Source organism: Muntiacus reevesi, chromosome 6, assembly GCF_963930625.1.
Source record: "Muntiacus reevesi chromosome 6, mMunRee1.1, whole genome shotgun sequence".
NCBI lineage: Eukaryota > Metazoa > Chordata > Mammalia > Artiodactyla > Cervidae > Muntiacus > Muntiacus reevesi.
The window spans coordinates 29,208,010-29,226,573 of record NC_089254.1 but is presented as its reverse complement, the minus strand read 5'-3'; positions in this window follow the sequence as shown (position 1 = coordinate 29,226,573).

The window sequence follows — 18,564 nt, the reverse complement described above, 5'->3', positions numbered from 1 at the left end:
TGGGCAGCATTTCACCACCACTGACTAATACAGTCTCTAGGACACAGGGGAGAATTAAGGCAATGGCAGGACCTTTCCCAGGTTCTACAGCAGCTGTGGCTCTGTGGAGTCTCGCATCTGGTAAGTCTGTTTCTCCTGGAGAACCCTGTATGGTGACAGATGGCCAAGTTCAAACTACGGGAGCTATCTTGATTGCTTACATCCAACACCCCTTGCTCATCTAGTTCTCCACTAGCTGCTCATCCCCACGTTCCCACATGAGGTCAGGCCCTCACTATCCATCACTTCAGCCATTACAGTGACCTTCTATTTAGGCTTCCTCCCTTTCATCAAATATTCCCTGTCAAAATTGGTTTTTCTTTTTTTTTCTTTTCTCTCTCTTTTTTTTTTTTTTTTGCTAAAATACAGATCCTAGCTCAAAATCCTTCAGCAGCACCTCTCAAGCTATAGCAGTAAACCTCAATAGCATACAAGTTCCTCACATTCTGGCCTCTTACTTATCCATCCAGGGGTCAAAGAGATTGGGAAGACAAATAATTTGGTACCCCCGTTTAAACTGCTATTCTACATGAGGAGATTCATTGATTCTTACTCATAAGAATGCCAGATGAAAATAATATGCACCAGACATTTGCTAAATGAGTAATGTGAGACTTAATTGCTCCTTTCAAAGGTGTGGAATCTTGAAGCCACACTGAGGATGCAGAGCTCTCTAGGCTTGGAGGAGGTGGGGTGGGGGCTCTACCAGGATTTGCGTAGGTCGGCAGAATTGCCTTCACTATCAGAGATGAGCTCTTCCCTACCAGAGAAGTCCCAACAGACCTAAAACCAGCCAGCAATTCAGTCATCAGATGAACGATCTGGGAGAAGATCTCTAAGATCACTTTCAGCCCCTAGCTGTTAAGAAAACTGGTGCAGATCTGCGATTGCTAGAGATAATTGGTTTTGTTTTGTTTCAGGAAGTGACTAGGCTGATGTGGGAAATAAGAACTGTTCATGGTCCTTTGTGTCCCGTTGACCTGGGCTGGGCCTCAGCTGGGAGGGAACGGCAGTGGGCCAAGAGCGGAAGGGACGCCTCACCCTTCCCGGCCCGGTGCCCCTGCTGACTCCACAGTCTAGCAGACATGAAGGCCTGCAATAAACAGATGAATAAAGTCCTGGAATCAACACAGCAGGGTCTGCTTCCAGCACAGAGCCAGCTGCTGCCTCCCCAGGGGTAAGGAGGGGCCACAGTGAGGGTGAACCTCATCCTTTCAGCTGTCATTATATTCCTGGCTGCTGCCACCTGGCCTCACTCTGCCTTCTGGACCAGGACCCCTGACTGGAGCCAGCACTCAAGTCTGACTGGACTCTTCTCCTCCCCACCCCAACACATTGTGCCCGGGACCCCTTCTGCACCTATCCCCCCCTCCCCCCCGTGTAAGGCTCGTCCACTTCCAGATCGTCCTGGGCCACCCATCCTGCACTGAACCCCCATCACTGTCTCAGTTCCTAGAGCAGGTCTCACCCCACTCTTTGGGGGACCACCCTGCATGGTCTTTCCACCCATCTTGCGTGGGCTGCCTCGAGGGGGAGGAAAGGGACCAACCTAGCCTGTAAGGCTACACTGCCGGTTCAAATCAGACTCAGGCATTGAAGAGTTGGGAGAACCAGCAAAGTTTCCACTGCCATCTTAGCTGCTGTTTCTGCACCTCAGAAAATGGGAGTTCATATGCCTTCTCCCTCACAAGGTGGTGTGAGAAATAAGATGAAAGGAAAATGTATAGTAGTACATCAGATGATACGAGGTTCATAAAGAAAAAAAAGCTAAAGCAGGGATGGGGATTGGAGAGTGCCAGGGAGAGAGTCAAAGTGCCAGGACAGGCCTTTGTTATGAGTTGAATCAGGCCCCCTCAGAACTCATGTGTTAAGGTCCTAACCCCCAGGATCTCAGAATGTGACTTTATTGGGAGACAGGGCCTTGACAGAGGTCATTGAGTTAAAATGAAGTCTTTATGGTGTAAGCCGTCTAGAAGGACCCATGTTCTTATGAAAAGAAGTGAAAGTGTTAGCCGCTCAGTCGTGTCCAACTCTTTGGCAACCCTGTGGATTGTAGCCTGCCAGGCTCCTCTGTCCGTGGAATTCTCCAGGCAAGAATACTGGAGTGGGTTGCCATTTCCTTCTTCAGGAGAACTTCCCAATCCAGGAATCGAACCTGCATCTCCTGCTTGGTAGGCAGATTATTTACTGAGTCACCTGGGAATCACATTTGATACTTATTGACAGTTTGTGGACTGACGGCCTCAGGTGCTGTGGGGACCAAAATATGAGAGATTCAGGCCATCTGGTGGGCATGTGCTGATTCTGCTCAGCATTTAGGTCTCAGTTGTAGATTCCTGTTCCTGAGGTCCTGGTTAAATCAAAGGACACAATGAGGCACTGTTGTGAGTGAGAGGCTTGGCTGCTCTGCTTTACTGGGCCACAGTCCAGTGGGTTCTTGTTTTTGCAACACAATGCAGAGTCTTAAAAAAAAAAATACAGAAATCAAGGGAGTGAGAAAGGAGCCAAGCTGGAGAACGTTGACACTTGAAAGGGTCAGGCAGACACTGTCACCTGCTGTCTCCAAAGGGGATGAGGCTTCCCTAGTGGATCAGCTGGTAAAGAATCTGCCTGCAATGCAGGAGACCCCGGTTCGATCCCTGGATCAAGAAGATCCTCTGGAGGAGGCCATGACTACCCGCTCCAGTATTCTTGCCTGGAGAATGCCATGGACAGAGGAGCTTGGCGGGCTTTGGTCCATGGGGTCGCAAAGAGTTGGACATGACTGAGCGAACTTTCTTTCAAGGGGATGAGGGTGAGAGCCAGGCTGGAATGGAACAGGCAAGTTCCTCCGCACGCCCTGTTATAGACCGTTAAGTGAAAAGTCCAAAGAAGCCTACAAAGCACCTCCTGATCTGAGCCCTGCTTGGTTCCCCAGCCTGTCCTCTGGGTACTGCTCCTCACCCCCACCGCACTCCCCAAGAGACACCCGTTCGCTTCACTTCAGCCAAGCTCAACCTTTCAGGCAAGCCCGCAGGCCAGAGGACTAGCCATTCTCCCATCCCCATTACCCAGCGGGCACTCCGGAACGAGGGGGTGCTGTGCTCTCGCGGGGCTACGGCCGTGAACGTGAACGAGACGCATGACCCGCCACGCACGCGCGCATCTGCCGCGGGTGAGGCCGCTGCCGCCGGATGCTCGCTGCCTTTCTAAGGGACGCTCCAGCCTCAGCACCGCGGGGGAGGCTGGCCCGGGCCCTCCGGCCTGCGTGGATTTCCTCCGCACTGGCTGTCCCCGTCAGCCCAGGTTTAGCCCTCAGGTAGGTGTCCCAGGCGCAGGTGAAGGGCAGAGTTCTCGGCCCAGCGATGCTGCAGCGTCGGCGGGATTCGCAGCCTCGCGGGGCCAGCGCTGCGCGCTCCAAGTCCCCGCGGGTGACGGGAGGTGGCTGAAGAGCTCCGGGGGCTGGGGTGGGCCAGAGAGGCCGCTTTCAGCCCCTTCCCAGTGTTATGATGTCCAAGGAGCTGGAGGCGATTCCAGCACATTCTTGAATGCTTGTAGCTGGGGTGAATCCAAGTCCCCTTTCCCAGAGCGGGTACCAGGTAAGGCCACACCTGAGGTCTGCGCCAGCAGTCCAGAGGCCCCGGGGCCACCATAGTGACGTTCTTCCTCCAGGCCCTGAACACCGTCCGCAGTTCAGAGGAGACCTCGGGAGTCTTTAGCTGAGGCCTGCTCAGAAACGACCCTCCCACTAGGGGTGCAGGGAACCCTTGTTCTCCGCTCCACCCCACCTCATCTCCCCAACAGTCCTGCCAGGGCTAAACTTTGGCCACTCCCAGATCCCACGAGGGCTGAGTTTCCCTGACTCTCACAGTGGCTGAGCACCCTTGTTGCCCCAACCATGTATAAGCTGCTGGAATATTCCCAAGTGTGACTAGCCTGCTGCCCCAAATTGGGGTGGAGAGGGATGGAATGAAGGAATAAAACTCCATTTCCTTCCTTCCTCTTCTTTCCCATGAAAGAGCCTTGAGGGCAGATTCAGATGGAAAAGGACAGGTCCCCTCAGTTACGAGCAATGACCCCAGTGGTCACCGCTGGGTTCCTTTTGTTCTTCGATACTAATGGAGTTGGGGCCGCAAATTCTCTGGAGAGTCAAGATGTGGGGAACAGCCAGCGGCCCTCATGGAACCCATGTTTCACATTATGCATTGAAATTCCCCTTGGCCCAGGGCTGAGCTTACCCTGCAGAATCAAAGAGGTCAGTAAAGGCAAGGGACAAACCACAGACTTGGCCTGGAAGCCAGAAGACACCACACAGATGGAGATAAACAGGCATTTCAGAGCAGCGCAGGGCGGGGCATGGCACATTGCTTCTCTGGCTGGCAGTGCCTGGCCACTGGGTCTCCAAACAGTCCCGTGTTGGAGATGCCAGGTTGTGTTGGATCCAAAGCTTGACTGTTTTGGGGTCGGAGTGGGGAGGATTGACTGGATCACAAAGAGCCACTGTGTGATAAATATGGCAGTTTGTATGTTTCATATTCTGGTACTCAGCCCTCCCCATGGGGAGACACTTTTTTTGGTTTAAGTTTATTTTACTGAAGTAGAGTTGATTTCCACTCTTGTGTTAATTTCTGTTGTACAGCAATGTGATTTTCAGTTTTTTATACACACATACACACACACACAAACATATACACATTTTTTCTCATATTCTTTCCCGTTATGGTTTATTACAGGATATTGAATATATTTCCCTATGCTCTACAGTCGGACCTGTTGTTTCCCCATTCTGTATATAACAGTTTGCATCTGCTGATCCCAAACTCCCAGTCCATCGCTTCCCCACCCACTACCCCTTGGCCACCACAAGTCTGTTCTCTATGTCTGAGTCTGTTTCTGTTTCATAGATACATTCTTTTGGAAGCACTCTTTTCATTTACCATTTAATCTTTTTTTAAAAAAATTATTTACTTCTCTTGACTGCGCTGGATCTTACTTGCTGCTCATGGTCTTTCTCCCTAGTTGCGGGAGCTCGGGGGGGCTCCTACTCTTCATGGTGGCTTCTCTTGGTGCAGACTACAGGCTCCAGGTACACAGGCTCCAGTACTTACATTTTTCAGGCTCCAGAGCGCAGACTCAGTAGTTATGGTGCACGGGCTTAGTTGCTCCGTGGCATGTGGAATCTTTCAGGACCACAGATCGAACCCATGTTCCCTTCAATAGCAGTTGGATTCTTATCCACTCTACCACCAGGGAAGTCCCTGGAAACACTGTTTTTTGACAGAGTTATTTTTCATTAAGAAAAGTTCCCAATCTTAGGGTTTTTTAAATGATTCAAATTCTGGCAGTTCAGAGTTGTTTAGTGTCTTTGGGTAGATGTTAAAGAACAGCTGGGTTTCCTCCCACTATTTTCTTTGCCCTTTGGTTTATTTCACTCAGTGTTCCAGTAGAAAGATCCCTGGAGTGTGAGTCAGGGAAACCTGAATTCAGGTGCCTGCCCCACGTTCTTCCAGGAACTGTGGCCTTGGGCAAGTCATTTATCCTCACTGAGACCAGTTCTCTTACATTCTGAGATGATGTAGAATCACAGAGAGGGAGGAGGGCTTGGTTAGTTCACTATGTCATCATGTAACAGCGGTTTTAATTCTCTGTTGGAGAGTTCATTCATCCATTCTTTTGTTCATCAACTATTTAATATATAGAGAGATCATGACAGACATGAAGATGCAAAGTCGATGAAGACATGGTCCCCACTGATGAACAGGCACAGTGGAAAGAGTGCTGATTTTCTGAGGGACACAGCCAGGTCCCAGTGCTAATTAGCTGTGAGAAATCAGCCAAGTTTTGGTGACTTCTCTGAGCTCTAGTCTGCTTACTAGTGTAATGGGGTTATTGCATAGGGTGACCAACCATCTGATTTGTCTGAAACTGAAGAGTTTCTTAGGACACAGGACTCTTGGAACTAAAACCTAGAAGGTTCCAGACAAACTGGTAGGAGTTGGTCACCTATGTGAGAGATGAATTGAAATGACACATAGATAGGGCCTAAGCCCAGGGGCTTCCCTGGTGGCTCAGATGGTAAAGTGTCTGCCTCCAATGCGGGAGACCTGGGTTCAATCTCTGGGTCGGGAAGATCTCCTGGAGAAGGAACTGGCACCCCACTGCAGTACTCTTGCCTGGAAAATCCCATGGACGGTGGAACCTGGTAGGCTATAGTCCATGGGGTCGCAAAGAGTCGGACACAACTGAGCGACTTCACTTTGACTTTTCAAGCACAGTGCCCAGCATCTGCTAGCTGCTTCAATACAGCCCTTCTTCGGGTATATGCCCACACATCCAGACACCCCCACCCACACCCCTCATCACAGGATAAAGGGAAAAGAAAAAGTGTAAACAAATAAATAGACTAAAACTAAGGCAACTGTGGGAGAGAAGGACTGCTGAGAAAAGCCAGGAGAGACTGCAGCGGATGGGAGCCTGGGGTGGGGGGAGCCGAGTTAAGTGAGGGTCCTGTTTAGGGAGATGCAGCCTGTGCCTGAAATATTTGTAAATGCTTGAAAGTTCAACAGCTTTGGGCTCTTAAGAGGTGTTCTGTGTGGTTAGAACAAGCAGGGAAGCTCCTAAAGGTAGGTTTGATTCATATTGTAAAGGCCCTATGTATGATTCTAAAAGACTTGGCTGTCATTTTGAAAATTTCCAAACACTTTTGATGATGCATCCTTCTGGTGAAAAAAGTTGAAAACGGACACCCTTCCAAATACATGTATATTTATGTATAAATAATGCACATGTACTATGTAAGGAAATAAAGCATACAAAAAAACAGAAATGTTTAAAGAAACAGATGAAAGGCAAATATAAATAGAAGTTCTGTTTTCTTTCTATTCTCCAGTTATTTATTTTGTCTGCTTCCTCAAGTATACACACCCCATTTGAGAGATCACTTCTCTTGGCGGTGGAGAATCACGGCAGGCTTTAGATGAAAGCAAAAAAACTTAACCTGATTAGGTTTGATTTCCAGCAAGTGACCCTGGGTGCTTAAAGAAGGGCACGGAGGCAAAGAAGCCAGTAGGAGACTGTCGTCAGAGTCCAAGAGAAGGTATCAGTGGCGCACACTCAGATGGCAGCATAGGTGTGTAGGGAAGACGACAGATTGGGGAGGGATTTAAGAGGTAAAAGCAAGGGGACGTGTGAGTAAGAATGAATCTGTTGAGTTAAATAAATGCATGAATGCATGCCTCTTGAAAGATGTCCTCACATAGAGGTGTGCCCTGGAACTACATTCAATTTCAGTGACATTTTTGATCCACACTCCAGATGTGATGCAAGGGAAGTCAGAGCTGTATTATGACTTTTGTGGACCTTAGACACTTTGCCTTCAGTGAGCCCCTTTCTCCATTAAAAAAATAATAATAAAAATATATATTTATATATATGTAAGTATATATATATGAAAGCATCTGAATGAATTGTATAGAGAGGAATATAATAAAGTAGTATTAATATTATATTCCCTTTTTCTCCTGATTTTGGAAGGAAGCAAAATACTCTCATGGGTTTCTAAAGGTATGCTGCACCTTAGGCACCGGGCCTCTGGTGCCCAAAGGATAAGTCAGCCCTGGAAGTCTGTCAGACTCTGGGGATGTGTCTTTCTGGCAGGTTCTGTATGATCATGCAGCGCCATCTAGTGGCTCACGTGTTTGCAAGGCAGCCGAGCTGCTTCTCTGGACAACTTTTGACTCAGCATCCCAGATCAGACCCAGTCTGTCTTACGGCTGCTTGACTCATCTCCAGACTGCCCTGGATGCAGGGTTTTGAGACTGGTTGGCAGGCAGACAAAACGAAACTTCAAGAGTGCAACAAGGGCACAGTAGAGCCCCCAAATCAGCTAAGAGCCAAAGTTTAATCTTTTCATCTAACAAGTTATTTAATGCAGTGGCTTGAGGCACATTTTTGGGCTTGAGGCAATACACTGAATGGGGGTATAAGTGGACATCAATTTAGGAAAGAAAGTTTTAAAAAACTAAAAAAAAAATGGTCTTGCAGTATTCTCTCAGTATTTATTTTCTTCTCCACTGGGATTCCTTCTGTATCTGCAAAGCAGTTTTCCAGTATTTGATAAGACGCCAGACTTTTTTTTTTTTCATGGCCATGTTGCATTCCTTGCAGTATCTTAGATTCCCTGACCAGGGACTGAACCCAGGCCCATGGCAATGAAAGCCTATAGTCTTAATCATTGAGCTGCCAGGGAAATTCCTATATGATCTTTTTAATTTGCTTTTGCATTAGGCTTGGTAATATCTCATTGGGTTTCTCTTAGTGAAAATTTTGCATCTATATTCATCAGGGATACTGGCCTGTAATTTTCTTAAATCATAGTGTCCTTGTCTGGCCAGAGTATTACTGGCCTTGTAAAATGAACCTGGAAATGTTCCCTCTTGTTCAGTTTTTTGAAAGAGTTTGAGTACTGTTAATTCTTCTTTAAACATTTGGTAGAGTTCACTAGTGAAATCACCTTGTCCTAAACTTTTCTTTGTTTGGGAGTTTTTGATTACTGATTCAGTCTCCTTACTCTTTATTGGTCTGTTCATATTTTCTACTTCTTCATAATTCAGTCTGTGTAGGTTGTAAATTTCTAGAAATTGACTCATTTCTTCTAGGTTATCAAACTTGTTGGCATATAATTATTCACTATCATCTCATGATCTTTTGTATTTCTGTGGCTAATTATAATATCTCCTCTTTCGTTTCTGATTTTCTTTGAGTCTTCTCTTTTTTTCCTTAGTTAGTTAGCCAAAGGTTTGTTCACGTGTGCGGCTCCTGACTTAGAACTCTGGATGGGGCGAGAGAGAGGCAAGAGAGGCAAACAGGCCTCCTTGGCAGTGTTCACACAGCTGCAGAATCCAGGCACTTCCTCTCACACTCTCAGCTTCCCCCACAGGAGACATCACAGGCTGAGAGGTCCTCTTGTCCCTGAGCTACCCAGGAGAGGCGTGGTGCAGGTAGTGAGATGTTCCTCTTACCCTCTCTGATGTGTTCAGTTGCAGATTTTTGCCGTTGTTGTTGCTCCAGTCATGTGCTGGAACTTCTGCTGGATTCTTGGACTTCCACAGTCTCTGATCTGTGGGTGATTGTCTAATGGTGATTTTTGTAGGGGAAGATGATAGAAAGCTTCTATTTTTGCCATTTTTATGATGTCACTCTCCAACAGATATCTTTAAAGATATAAACTCATAAAGCTTACTCAAGAAATAAATAACCCAATAGTGTGAAAGTCACTCAGTCATGTCTGACTCCTTGTGATCTCATGGACTCTACAGTCCATGGGATTCTCCAGGCCAGAATACTGGAGTGCATAGCCTTTCCCTTCTCCAGGGGATCTTCCCAACCCAGGGATCAACCCAGGTCTCCCACATTGCAGGCGGATTCTTTACCAGCTGAGCCACAAGGGAAACCCAAGAACACTGGAGTGGGTAGCTTATCCCTTCTCCAGCAGATCTTCCCAACCCAGGAATCAAACCAGGGTCTCTGCATTGCGGGCAGATTCTTTACCAGCAACCCAATAGTTGTGTATCAAACGAAGCAACTGAGTTCATAGTTTAAAGTCTATATCAACCAAAAAAGAAAAGTCTATATAAATTTGCCTGCATCCAGTCTGGAGCTTAGGCCACACAGGAGGTAAACAGGGAAAGTTTACAATGAAGAATATCAAACTCTGATAAAATAGGGCCTGTTGGTACAAGATAAAACCAGTGCTGGCAAGGATGTGGAGTAACTGGAACTCCATACATTGTTGGTGGGAATTCAACACGGGATAGCCAGTTTGGAAAACAGTTTGGTAGTTTCCTGTAAACTGTCATGGATCCTTACCATTCAATTCAGCACTGCCACTCATAGATATTTACTTAAGAGAAATAAAAAGATATATTAAGACAAAGACATGTCCTTAAAAGTTTATAACTGACTTAGTCTTAAGAACCAAAAACTGAAACCACCCAATATTTACCAACTGGTAAATAGATAAACACATTACAGTATATACATACATTAGAAAATGTCATGAATAGGTTGAATCCTAGCCCCCAAAGTTGATGGTCATAGGAGACAGGGCCTTTGGGAGGTGATTAGGTCATGAGGGCAGAGCCCTTGTGAGTGGGATTCATGTTTTATAAAAGAAGCTCTAGAGAGATCCCTAGTCCCTTCGTCTCTGCAAGTTTACAGAGGGAAGGTGCCGACTGTGAACCTGGATGCAGGCCTTCATCAGAACTTGACCATATTGGCCCTTTGGTCTTCGACTTGCCAGCCTCCAGAACTGGGGGAACTTAACGTATGTCCTTTAAAAGCTACCCAACCTGTGGTATTTTGTTACAGCAGCCTAAGTGGGAAAAAAAGGTGCATTTTGGGGGATTGAAATATTCTACATCATAATTATGGCAGAGTTTTTAATATATATATTTCTTAAAGCTCAACAAATTAGGTACATTTAAAATTGGTAATTTTATTATTTGTAAACTCTTTCTCAATAGAGCTATTAAAAAAAAAAAAAAACTAGTAATAATGTCAAGCCTCTGCTGCTGCTGCTGCCAAGTCACTTCAGTCATGTCCGACTCTTTGTGACCCCATAGACGGCAGCCCACCAGGCTCCTCCGTCCCTGGGATTCTCCAGGTAAGAACACTGGAGTGGGTTGCCATTTCCTTCTCCAGTGCATGAAAGGAAAAGTGAAAGTGAAGTCGCTCAGTCACGTCCGACTCTTAGCGACTCCATGGACTGCAGCCTACCAGACTCCTCCGTCCATGGGATTTTCCAGGCGAGAGTACTGGAGTGGGTTGCCATTGCCTTCTCCGGTCAAGCCTCTAGACCACCCTAATTAAAATAGAATCCCTGGAGATAAGGCCCACATGCCTTGGGTGGATTCTAAAGTGCAGTCTGGGTTGAAAATGACTGTCCTATGCAGAAAGAACATTTGTGTGAAGTCTTACTAGCTTCAGTAAGGCATCTTAAATGGTATGGCATCAATATGAAACTTTTTTTTCAACATCTCCTCCCATTTGTTGTTCAGTCACTCAGTCCTGTCTGACTTTGCAACCCCATGAAGTGAAGCATGCCAGGCTTCCCTATCCTTCACTATCTCCTGGACTTTTCTCAAATTCATGTCCATTGTGTCGATGATGCCATCCAGACATCTCTTCGTCTGTTGCCTTCTTCTCCTCCTACTCTCAATCTTTCCGAGCATTGGGTCTTTTCCAGTGAGTTGGCTCGTCATATCAGGTGGCCAAAGTATTGGAACTTCAGCTTTAGCATCAGTCCTTCCAATGAATATTCAGGGTTGGTTTCCTTTAGGATTGACTGGTTTGATCTCCTTGCTGTCCAGGGGATTCTCAAGAGTCTTCTCAAGCACCACAGTTCAAAAGCATCAATTCTTCGGCACTCAGCCTTCTTTATGGTCCAACTCTCACATCCATACATGACCACTGGAAAAACCATAGCTTTGACTAGATGGACTTTTGTCGGCAAAGTGACGCCCACTGGCCTCTGTTAAAACATCAGGCAGACCCCCTCCACATCTCAGGCTGACTCTTTCCAGTCACTTTGTTATGATAACAGTCTAATTCTGGTTACAAAACTCCGTCTTTATTTCTGAAGCTTCATTCTCACATCATTCTCACCCCTTTCAGGGCAGAGCAGGGTCCTGTGATCTGAGCCTGCAGAACTGGGAGGGGGTGCAGACCCTTCACAGCCCCCAGCCTTTCATTTCTCTGTGATTACCTGTCGAGGAGGCTGCAGTTCAGGAGGTCCCCAAGACCACCCTCAGGTTCCACGATTCTGAGGAAGGACTCACAGAACTCAGAAAAGCAACTGTATTCACTATTATTATGAGGGATGATGTATTACAGCAAAGGGAAGAGGTGCATAGGGCAGAGTTCAGGAACACTCAGGTGTGATTTTCCATTGGTCCTCTCCCAGCGGAGTCATGGGACAGTGCTTGCTTCTCCCAAGAATCATGTGTGGAAAAGTGCCTAGGTTACTGCTGGCTAGGGAAGCTCACCTGGGCCTTGGCATCCAGTTTTCACTGGGTTATGTCAGCATGGCTGACCGCCCATATGATTGACTTCAGTCTCCAGCTCTTAAAGAGCAAGCTGATACCATATGGGCCCAAAGCCTCCATCATAAATCACATTGTTGGCACAGTCTATTTGATGTGATCCCAGGCATCCACATAAACAAAGACATTTGCCAGGCAGGATATTCCATGGGCTCAAATATTACCTTCTAGTAGCCTAACCTGGGTCCAGCATTTCTTTGGGCAAGGTTAACTCTCTGCTCACTGGTCTACCTTTATGTGACTGCCGAGAGTGGGCATTGGTTCCCCTTGCAGGTCTGAGTCCTTGTCTCTGTAGATCCTGTATGAATGCTGATAGCCCCAGGGACCTGGAGAGTCTGGGGACTTGGTTCCTTGTAGTGCCCTGTATCTGTTATCACAGCACCATTTTGTAACCTCTGGAGTCAGAAATGAAGTCAATCAACTCTTCATTCCATCCGGTTACTATAGCAACACATACACTTTAACATTGAGTTCAAGACATCCCTGTTTGGGGGGGAAAAATCCATTGACCATTTTTCCACTGTGCAGACTCCAGCGTATCACACAGTTCCTCTACTGCCTCCCTCTCAGGAGCAAAACCAGATTCTTCCAGTTTCAGCTTCCTTCTGTTGCCACTACCACAGTTTAGCTCCAAACCAAACTCTGCAAAGCCCGACCCATTTAGGGAACTGGGCAGAATGAAAGAACCTTTCATTTTTCCCAGGATCCAGCCTCACAAAGGCACTTGTGATTGTAGATAGCTTTTATTTCCCTGTGTTACAGGTACTGTTGCAGTATTGGGCACCAGCCACGCATGCCTCCCCTTTTCAGTTGCCCCTCCACTGCTTCCAGCATGCTTCGTGACCCATGGTTTAGCGCCTAAATTCTGATGGCTGACAGAGCACCCACTGAGGCCAGGACTTGGCTGAGGTTTTACTTTTATTCTCATTGCCGTGAGTGTTAGTCAGTAATGCTGAGGTAATCCTCTTTGTCACCTGTGTTTTACTGTTTTACTTTACATTTGTTTTATTTACTTAAAGCAAATCAAAGCAAATAGCTCTGGTTTGCTCTAAGTATCTCACGAGAGAGTCTTTTGGTTAAATTGCTTCGGCTGATGACATGCAGTGTGTCGTACATATTGTTTCTGTCTAGAAACAGCTGGGGATGTCTGCACTGAGGAGACATCCCTGCATTGTGTGATGGAACATGGCAGACAGACACAGGGAATTGGAGGCTCCGTCCCCTGCAGGCAGGACAGAGGGTTTGCCCTCAGGGCCAGGGCGTGTGTCTAGTGAGAAAGTGCATGGGTCTCACAGGCCGGCTGAGCTCGAGGTGGTCCCTGGGACAGCCTAGACAGAGCTCACTTTACTGTGCTTTGCTGTATTATGCTTTGCTTATGTCACAGAATTAAAGGTTTGTGGTGACCCTGTGAGGAACAAGTCTCCCAGCGCCGTTTTTCCAACAGCATTTGCTCAGTTTGTGTTTCTGTCTCACATTTTGATAATTCTCAAAATATTTCAAGCTTTTTCATTATTGTATTTGCTGTCATGATCTGTGATCAGTGATCTTCCATGTTACTATTACGACTCGCTGAAGGCTCAGATGATGTTAACATTTTTTAGCATTAAGGTATTTTAAAATTAAGTTACACACATTATCTTTTAAACATCATGCTGTTGCACACTTAATAGGCAGCAGTGTTACTGTGCTTACTTGCTCAGTCGTGTCCCAGTCTTTGCAACCTCATGGACTGCAGCACGCCAGGCTTCCCTGTCCTTCACCATATCCCAGAGTTTGTTCAAACTCCTGTCCACTGAGTCAGTGATACCATCCAACCGTCTCTTCCTCTGTTGCCCCCTACTCCTGCCCTCATTCTTTCCAAGAGTCAGGGTCTTTTCCAAAGAGTTGGCTCTTCACATCAGGTGGCCAAAGTATTGGAGCTTAAGCTCCAGCATCCATCCTTCCAGTGGATATTCAGGGTTGATTTTCTTTAGGATTGACTGGTTTGATCTCCTTGCAGTCCAAGGGACTCTCAAGAGTCTTCTCCAACACCACAGTTCAAAAGCATCAATTCTTTGGTGCTCAACCTTCTTTATGGTCTAACTCTCACATACATACATGACTATTGGAAAAACCATAGCTTTGACTATATGGACCTTTGTTGGCAGAGTAATGTCTCTGCTTTTTAATATGCTGTCTAGGTATGTCTTACCTTTCTTTGCAAGGAGCAAGCGTCTTTAAATTTCATGACTGCAGTCACTGTCTGCAGTGATTTTGGAGCCCAAGAAAATAAAATCTGTCACTGTTTCCACTTTTTCCCCATCTATTTGCCATGAAGTGATGGGACAGGATGTCATGAATGTTTTTGAATGTTGACTTTTAAGCTAGCTTTTTCACTCTTCTCTTTCACCCTTATCAGGAGGCTCTTTAGTTCCTCTTCACTTTTTGCTATTAGAGTGGTATCATCTGCATAGCTGAGGTTGTTGATATTTCTCCCAGAAATCTTCATTCCAGCTTGTGATCCATCCAGCCCGGCATCTCACATGATGTACTGTGCATACCTGGGCTTTCCAGGTGGTCCTAGTGGTAAAGAATCTGCCTCCCAATCAGGAGACATAAGAGACATGGGTTCGATCCCTGGGTCGGGAAGATCCCCCGGAGAAAGAAATGGCAACCCACTCCAGTATTCTTGCCTGGAGAATCCCATGGACAGAGGAGCCTGGCAGGCTACAGGCCATAGGGTCACAAAGAGTCAGACGTGACTGAAGAAACTTGGCAAACAGGCAGTCTGCGTCTAAGTTAAATGAGCAGGGTGATAATATGCAGCCTTGTCGTACGCCTTTGTCAGTTTTGAACCAGCCCAGCGTAGTGTAAACGTAACTTTTATGTGCACCGGGAAACCAGAAGATTTGTGACTTGCTTTGTTATGACGTTCACTCTGTGGGGTGGTCTGAAACTGAACCCACTGTATCTCCGAGGTCTGCATGTACTGTGATTTGAAGGAAAACAGAGCTGCCGGACTAAGACCAACTGCTCCAAACTCCGTCCTTTCCAGAACTTAGTTCCTGGACGGATCTGAAGCACAGAGAGCTCAGCTGTTAATAACCAGTCACACGTGCTGACCGGACTGTGGCTGACATGCAGGCTGGCTTCCCAGATGTGTGGTCTGCTTGACCTGTAATGCTCTGTGGCTTCCGTCCTGAAATAATAATTTGGGTTTTGACCTTGTGTTTTGTAAGTGAAGTCTGCTGGGACAGTGGAGCATGGGCCAGGGATTTGGAGACTCTTCAAAGTGTCTTAGCGTGTCTTATGCTTTTTTGTTTCGAGACAGATGTGGAATAGAGTACAAGGAACCGAGGGAAACAGGCCATTCGTGTAAGGTTTTGTGTTTATCTGGCTCGGGCTTGGGCTTTGGTTTCTGTTTGCTGTAGCTATAAGGTGTTAGAGGCTAAACTTGTCCCAGTCTCCCTGTTTTTGCCTCCCCTGTTGTCCTTGGATTTCCCCAGAGGCTTCCTGAATCTTCTGAGAGGCACAGTTCTCGGAGGTGTATTCCCCAGATGTTATACTGGAGCCCTAGAGATCTGGAAGATGATGTGGAGGGAAACCGTCTGTGGTCCTACAGTTGGCAGTCTTTTAGTGAGCCGACCTTCATAAGAGCGTCTCCATTTTCTTCGTTTTGTTGTCCCTCATCGCTGAGACAGGGAGGCTGGAGAAGGTCGAGATCGGTACATCCATTCCCCCAGGTTGGTTAGGGTCTGGTAAAACCCCAGCAGGTTAGGCTCTAGTAAATTACTTTCTCTTGAGGGCAGGCCTTGTTAGGAAGAATGGAAATGTCTGGGTGTAGTTAAGAAAGGCCGTTTTCCCCTCCCCCGCCCAGAAGTAGGAAGGGCTTCTTCTTCATCTTCCCTGTGAGAACCTGGCAGGGCTCCGGCAGGCCGCGCTCACAGAAGTGTGGGAGCCTCCCTGGCGGTTAACCCCCGGGCCTCCCGCACCACACCCCGTTACACTTCAGCTCTTCCCGCCCAGGCACCGGTTCCCACAGACTGGCTTCTGCCCTGGTGAGTTGTGACTTTGCATCTGCCTGTAGGTCTCTCCAGTTTGTGGGGCGGTGGCTTGTCCTGTGGCTTCAGTTCTCTGATGGATCTGAGAAGAGTTGTTGATTTTTTGGTTTGTTCAGCACTCTTTTGGTCTCTGTGTGGGTGGGAGAGAGAATTTCTGAACTTCTTACGGGCAGAGCTAGAAACTCGAACTCAAATACTGCTTCAGTGCTCCGACAGTTGGAATGATGTGGCAGGCAGTGAGGCTGTGGGAAAGAGGGCGGAGGCTTTGAGGCCTGGACTGGTCACCAGCCGCCCCACCTCTCCTGGCTGCTTCTCTTGAAGCCTCACTGCTCTGAGCGCTGTCTGTGAACTGGCTGTGTACCCCGAACTCAGAGCTTGTAGAAAAGCAGACTCTTGGGGGCCGCATTCCAGACCTGCCGAATCAGAACCCACAATGTAAGGAGACCCCCCCCAGGGGATCTCTGTGCAGGTCAGCATTTGAAAAGTTCTGACTACAAGTTACAACACACTTCCGAACGTGAGTCTGTTACCTTCATTCCCAAACTGATACTGAGGCACCCTGCGGTACCACAGTGAACTTACAGGGCGCTCTCTGGGATAGCTTTGTTTAATACATATCTTGGGAAACACAGAAACATTTGTCCAGTGTCCTGTGTACCTCTAGCTTTAGTTTATTTTCAACCTTAGATCACTATGTTCCTTCTGTTGATGTCTTATGGATGACTAGGAAAATTTTCAGCTGTGATCAGATACTAGAGCTGTGTGAAAGGCAATGGGGAGTGAGAAATGAGTTGGCAGTTGTATCCGAGTCCAAAATCTGAGAAGCGTACAGAGCCCAACAGTTGCTAAGCTGTTAGACCATCAGTATGGATTAAATTGCTTGAACCTGAGGCTGTCAGTGTGGATTAAATTGTTTGAACCTGACTACATAGTAAGTAGAACTGTTAGGCATTTCCTTTCCTGGGGTGCTGACACACTAGGAGGACCATGAACTGAGGAAGTTGGGAACCTCTGGTTTGACATTTGGTTAATTGCTTTGTAACCAAACCAAACAGGTCCGGTCACCCCGTGCGAAGTAAAGCCAGTCTTCTGGCACTGGGTTTTGTCGAAGGTAAGTGCAGGTTTATCGCAGGGCACCAAGCAAAGAGTCCAGGCAGCTAATGCTTAAAAGAGCCAGACTCCCCACTGACTCCCAGGGAAAGATTTTTAAAGACATGAGGAGGGAGGAGGGTTGTGGAGTGCGCGATTGTCCCATGGTGAGGTAATTGGAAGTTAATCGACCTTCTGGTTCCAGCCGCTCTGGGCCCTACGTGCTTGTGGGCAGCATGCAGCTAGCTTCTTCCACTTAGTGGAGGTTTCATTATCTGCAAAACAGCTCAAAGGACATGGCTCAGAATATTATCTGTAGCCCTTGAAGAGGAACTAAAGGTCCTTGACTTTGTTTAACGGCTAAACTATTATTATTTTGCTTGACTGATTTCTTTCTGCATTGTCTCAGTTCTCTGATTAAATTTACTCTTTAGAACTTGGGGAATGCCTAGGAGGCTCAAGTTTTTCTACAAACAAGAGGCAAGCAGAGGACATGAGGGAGTCTGTCCTGGAAAGGTCACAAAGGGTTCTACTCAGTTACAGCTGCTCTTTCACTTGCTTTTTGAATGAATTAAATGAGATAATGCCCGTGGATGTTAGTTCTCTTCACTTTGCCCTCATTTAGTGTGCTCCTTTTCTGTTGAATTTCACCTGCATTCATTCAGGACATGTGCAAACCCTCATACCAAGGTCCGTGACCCCCACCCCAAGCAGGCTATGTTTACAAGCCATGATCAGTTTCCCTGCTGTGCAGTGCTTCACACCTGTATCACCCTTTATGTTGAACACATGCAATCTCCTTGAATTTTAACAACCAAATGAGAAAAGCCAAGGAGATATTAATAACTCCATTTTAAAGGAGAAAAACCAAACCCCTGAAATTCAGAGGGGTTGTGTAGTTGCACAAGCTCACACAGCAGAGTCTTTTCCTCACAAAACTAGTGCCCCCTTGTTTCCCTCACTGCCTGGCAGGGAGAGGAGGATATTCAAGAACTGGGTGGGAGGTCGGTGAAAAAATTTAAGTGTTAGTCGCTCAGTCGTGTCTGATTCTTTGTAACCCCATGGACTTAGCCCACCAGGTTCCTCTGTCCATGGGATTCTCCAGGCAAGAATACTGGAGTGGGCTGCCGTTTCCTCCTCCAGGGGATCTACATGACCCAGGGATCGAACCCTCGTCTCCTGCATTGCAGGCATATTCTTCACCACTGAGCCACCTGGGAAGCCCTTACAGAGAGGTTGGGCACTGTCTAGCGAGCACCCAGGTCACTGTGTTGTTGAGGGTGATGAAGGGAACTTGTATTCTGCTTCATTAATAC